The sequence below is a fragment of the Rhinoraja longicauda genome, chromosome 8 (genome assembly GCF_053455715.1).
Source record: "Rhinoraja longicauda isolate Sanriku21f chromosome 8, sRhiLon1.1, whole genome shotgun sequence".
Taxonomy (NCBI): domain Eukaryota; kingdom Metazoa; phylum Chordata; class Chondrichthyes; order Rajiformes; family Arhynchobatidae; genus Rhinoraja; species Rhinoraja longicauda.
Window position 1 is genome coordinate 50,431,413 of NC_135960.1, and position 6,000 is coordinate 50,437,412.

The following is a 6,000-nucleotide window of genomic DNA, read 5'->3' on the forward strand; positions in this document are numbered from 1 at the left end:
AAGTACATGGTGGATGCTTTTCTGCTGTAAGCACGCAAAGCAACTAGCTCATTTTTGGTCACACACAAAAAGAAGAAAGTGATAAAAGCACTCAGTAGGTCAAAGAACAGCTATGTATAATCTTTTCTTTGACTAGATAGCACGCAACAAAAAGCTTTTCACATGGGGCAATAAAAAACTAAATGAATAAAAAGAGAGTAATGTTTCAGGTCAAGGAGCTTCCATCAGACCTGGAAAAAAGAGAAAACAAACAATGAAAATGATGGAGAGAACAAAGGAAATGATAGGCACAAAAAGCTGGAGTAACTCAGCGGGACAGTTAGCATCTCTGGAGAGAAGGAATGGGTGACGTTTTGGGTCGAGACCCTTCTTCAGAGGTGCAGACCAAAGTTATTCTGGTTATGAAAAAGGCACCGTCACATCTGTGACGAAAAATAAAAATGGTTACCTGAAATTATTAAATTTAATATTAAGTTTAGCTTAGCTTATTGTCACGTGTACCAAGGTACTGTGAAAAGCTTTTGTTGCAAGTCAGAGGAAAGGCAATGCATGATTACAATCGAGCCATCCACAGTGTCAATACATGATAATGGGAATAACATTTAGTATAAAGGGAATAACATTTTAAAGGGAATAATGTATTCAAGAGAGAGTTAGATAGACGTATTCAAGAGAGAGTTAGGGATACGGGGAGAAAGCCAGGAATGGGGTACTGATTTCAGCCATGATCATATTGAATGGCGGTGTTGGCTCGAAGGGCCGAATGGCCTACTCCTGCACCTATTTTCTGTGCTTAGTCCTATGGGCTTCAATACAAATGTGAAAGATGAGGTGCTATTCCTCTAGCTTACATTGTTGGAGTAATGTAGGAGGCTGAACACAGATTCGTCAGTAGGAGTGAGGCAGAAAATTAAAATCATGGATGATTGGAAGAACAGGGCTGTTCTTACAGACTGAACAGATGTTATCTGCAAAGGGCGACTCAAAACGTCGACTGTACGATTCCCTCCACAGGTATGACCTGATCTGCTGAGTTCCTCCAGCCGATTGTTTTTGCTACAAATTCCAGCATCTGCAGTCTCCTGTCACCACTCAACCCACGTTTGGATTCTCCAGTGCAGAAAAGATCATTCTGAGAGCACAGAATACTGTAGATGAAATTCGATACAATGCAGGCGGATTGCTGCCTCACCTGTTGGGTTCATGCATGTTTGGAAGGGAAGAAGTAAAAGGACAGATATTGCACCTGCCATGGTCATGCAAGAAAGTGTTGCAAGAAAGGAAGTATTCGGTGAAAATGGAAGAGCAAACTGGCATGTCACAGAGCAAAGAACATGGAGGGGAAGATCCCTGTGGTGTTGGCATAGATGGATGAAATTATGAAGGGCAATCAGTTGAACCTAGAGTGTAGGAAGGAATTGGAGATGCTGGTTTATACTGAAAATTGACACAAAATGCTGGAGTAACCCAGCGGGTCAGGCAGCATTTCTGCAGAAAATGAATAGGTGAAGAAGGGTTACAATCCAAAATTTCACCTATTCCTTTTCTCCAGAGATACTGCCTAACCGACTGAATTACTCCAGCATTTTGTGTCTATCTTCGGTTGAACATAGAGACTGGTGGGTGTGAAAAATGAGTACTATGAAAACCTTAGCTGTGTTTTAGCTGGGAGCAGAGGAGTTAGGAATAGGACTGCAGGAAACAGAGATGCCATTGAGAACTCTATAATAACGGTAGAGAGGAAGCTATGATTAAGGAAAAAGGAGACATCTTAAAAACATTGAATCAGCCTGTTCCATGTATCCAAAAAGTGTGCGTTGTTTAAAGAGTAAGGACTCAGTAGAATTCTTCTACCATTTGAGTCGTGCCATATAATATTTGATGCCCAATGAGGTCCAATGGTGCAACACTTAATAGCTATGTCTGAAAGGTGGCACGTCACACTACACCAATCCCTTAACACCAAGACTGGAAGCCTAGACTACGTTGTGAAATGGAGAGTGCAACTTGAACCTACAAACCTCTGCCTCAGAAGAATAAGACTACCACTAAACTTAGACCAATGCAGTAGACAATAGATAATTTGCTTCCCCTTTGTAACACTAAGACAACTTGAAACTCCAGGAACCATCTTCAAGTTAAATTCTTTGTAAATTGAGAATCACAACAATTAATATGCCAGATGAAATGCAAGTTACATGGACACGTAGCAGAAATATAAACTGGAACAAGAATTTGCATTGAGACCTTCATAAAGCCAAGCAGGTCTGACTTGAAAATATTAAGAACAAAAGTTTGTGGGATGATGGCATGTAGACTGAGGTTAGCTGAAGTTAGAAGATACAGCAGGACATGATCTTGGATTTGCATGGATGCTATGGATAAGGGAAATATTGGTGACTCAATATAAGAGTCAATGTTTGTAAACAAAATGCACACTGAAACTTCAGTACTGTCAGTTTACATTATTAGTATCAGCAAACCTGAACAAGTTTGAAATGTCTTGAAGATTTGGGATGCAGGCACTGTAAGCTAAGCAGTATTGGTTATTTATTTTGTGTTTGGGGAAAAGCCACATCTAGCCAACTTTATTTCCTCCCTTCATGGGCTGGTTCCATTCCCAGATGTGCCCCAATGGCCTTGGTAAAAAACAGATAGAGATTAAGCAAATCGCAAGCCACAGCTGGACCACGAATTAGCAAATCTGATCACAATGAAAAGATCACTACTGATGCCTCCACAACATCTAAAACTGCATTTTGCAACTACCTCTTCACTTGCCCAAAATCACCAGACCTGCTAGGCCTGGTCACCAATAATATGGTCCCAAATTTGCTTAAACTGAATACTTCATCGTAGACCCTAAAGACAGCTAAAGAAATGGGATGAACCAAGGTTTAGACACACAAATAACGAGGAAAACAAAAAGATTGGATTACAGGACACCTGGGGGAAAGAAAGTAAATTACGATAAAATATTTGAACGCTTGAGAAACCTATAGAAACAATGTGCACAAAAGGACATAAACCATCTCTGGAGAACATAGATAGATGACGTTTCGGGTGAGGACCCTTCTTTAGGCACAATGTACAACATACAACTTTGAGGAAGAAATTGCAGCATTTTCTTCCACACATTTCTGTTTCATTGCGGTTTGCAAAATTTACAGAATCCTCATGCCAATGAATACCAATTTTAAATTCATGCAAGAGTTTAACTTGTACTGTAAGTGCAAACTAAACTTGCAGTCTAAAGGGTCTTGACCCATAATGTCACCTACCCATGTTCTCCAGAGATGCTGCTTGACCTGGTGAGTTACTCCAGCATTTTGTGAACTTTTGCAAATACTAACCTCATTCATCTCTTTCAATTATTACCTCCTACAGGCACAGGATTAGTCACAGCCTAATCTACGGCACATCTCCAGCATTTACTGTTTTCATCTCAGGCACACTGTTACCCAAATGCTCTCATAGAACAGAACACAGGCCCTTCAGCCCACAATATTCATGCCAAACGTGACGCCAGGTTAATCTAATCTCCGCTGCCTACACATAATCCATTTCCCTTCATTCCCTGTACATCAATATACCTGCCCAAAAGCCACTTAAACACCACTATCACATCTGCCAGGGGTTGGCACTGCCTGGTCGTGGAAAAACATTTCTCTCACGTGTCCTTTAAACTTTTCTCCTCTCAAACTAGCTAGGTTTTGTAATGAGAATTCGCACATGTGGGGGAAGGGAGAGTATAAGGGATGTTTAATTTTAGTTTAGAGATACAGAATGTAAATAGACTCTTCGGCCCACAGAGTCAATAGACAATAGGTGCAGGAGGAGGCCATTCGGCCCTTCGAGCCAGCACCGCCATTCAATGTGATCATGGCTGATCATTCTCAATCAGTACCCCGTTCCTGCCTTCTCCCCATACCCCCTGACTCCGCTATCCTTAAGAGCTCTATCCAGCTCTTAAGAGTCTATATTGACCATCAAATCATCCGTTCACTTTCTCATCCACACCCTACACACTAAGGTCAATTTTACAGAGGCCAATTAACCTGCAAAACCCGCACGTCTTTGGGATGTGGAAGAAAACCGGAGAACCCGGGGGAAACCCACGGCGTCACAGGGAAAACATGCAAACACCACACATACAACACCCGATGTCAGAATCAAACCCGGGTCTCTGGCGCCGTGAGGCAGCGCCTCTCCCAGCTGCGCCACTGATGTTTTGCTTTGATTTGATTTAGAAGTTTGTGACCGATTTGAAACAGGTCACACACCAAGAAAACCCTAATAATAACAATCCAAGTTAATCATCACACTCAACTTACCCTCTTCTGGCAGTTTCGTGCTGGTAACTTTCTCGGCTTTGAATTAATTATCAACAAACAATTGCTCGCGGAGTAAGGATATTTTAGGAGTTGGGTTATTGCTCACTTTCCACCCAGACTCTTCACAACAAAACGCAAGCGGAGTCCCAGGCGCGGCGCGCGTGCACCGGGCGCGCCTCCGAGGCTTGCACCCCTTCCCGGGACTATCTGAAGAACTTCAGGAGGGAAGAGTAGCGACGCGAGGTTGAGTTTGCATGCAACCTGTCTTTTCCACATGATCGCCCAGGTGTCTGCCAGGTGAACTCTTTCAGCATGGGTTTAATAATTAACCAGAAACTGATGAGTCTTTTAGTTCGACAAAGAATTAGCCTACGCTACTGTAAACTGGAAGAAATAACTTTGTGTAGAAATAACTCTATGTAGAAATAACTCTGGTGGTTTTAACAAAAATGTCCACATTACTACAGAACGCGGCCGGCCGACACCTTGGCCATTTTACATAGGAATGGATTTTATCAGACGTCTTTGGTCTTATTTGGGCACCCAATTAAACTAAAACGTTGAATTAGACATGTAAAATGTCGAATGCAGAGTTTTGCGATTTAGTTGAAAAAAAATGGATCAGAAAATTTATATTAAAACGTTATTCGAAACTAATAACTATTGTTTTAAGTAGGTGAAAGCTTAAACGTAATCAGGTGTTTTACTTTATGACGATCCACAAGATGAAAATGTTGTAATAAAAGTATTACTGCGTTGCAGTTCTTACCATCTGCCATGTGGCCAGAAGATTGTATTTTCAAACTATTGCATATTTCATGTTTCTGAGGTGAAACAGATAATATCCAGCACAGTAACACAGCTGGTAGAGCTGCTGCCAAACAGTGCCAGAGACCTCGGTTTGAGCTCAGGTCTTCTCCCTGTGACCGCGTGGATTTCCCCAGGGTGCTCCAGTTTCCTCCCACATTGCAAAGACATGTGGGTTAATTGGCCTCTGTAAATTGTCCCCAGTGTGTAAGGAGTGGGTGTAAAAGTAGGATAACATAGACTTAGTGTGAACAGGTGATCAATGGTTGTCGTGGACTCAGTTGGCTAAAGGACCTGTTCCCACTCTGTACCTTTCATTCATTCATAAAACATAGAACAATACATAGAACAGGCCCAATGGCCCACAAACACAATGCCAAGACCATCTCTTATGCATAATCCATATGCCTCCATTCCCTGCATAAAATCCAGCCCAGCAAGGCAGTTCCATGATAGGCTGACTGTTGGTTAGACCCAAGAAGGTACATCATTTCAAATGGTATCTATGTAGCCCCCTTGGGCTCACATCTGACTCTAACCAACATTCAACCTATCAGGTAACCTCCTTGCCTGAGGTGATCTATTGCCAACCCCAATTTGTCCTATTTTTTCCTTCACTCCCAGTTTTACCCCCCACTCTCCCTACTATAATCAGTCTGAAGAAGGGTCCCGAACCAAAACGTCACCCCTCCATTTTCTACAGAGATGCTGCCTGACCCACTGAGTTACTCCAGCATTCTGTGTCCATCTTTGGCATAAACCAGCATCTGCAGTTATCTTTTATTACATCTAGATCCGTGTTATTAAATTATCTTAAATTCCATGTACTTTACCTCTTGACCAACTTTCTGTGTGGAGG

The 6,000-nt window shown here is 42.0% G+C and overlaps 1 protein-coding gene across 3 annotated transcripts in view; it reads right to left on the bottom strand.

Moving 5' to 3' along the window:
- Window positions 1-4,529, bottom strand: part of myo3b (myosin IIIB) — a 337,839-nt gene extending 333,310 nt beyond the window's left edge. For all 3 annotated transcript variants that reach the window (XM_078403918.1, XM_078403917.1, XM_078403920.1), the window contains exon 1: window positions 4,335-4,529. The gene's annotated coding sequence lies outside the window, so the exon portion shown is untranslated. The remainder of the gene's footprint in view (window positions 1-4,334) is intronic.
- Window positions 4,530-6,000: the final 1,471 nt, after the last annotated feature.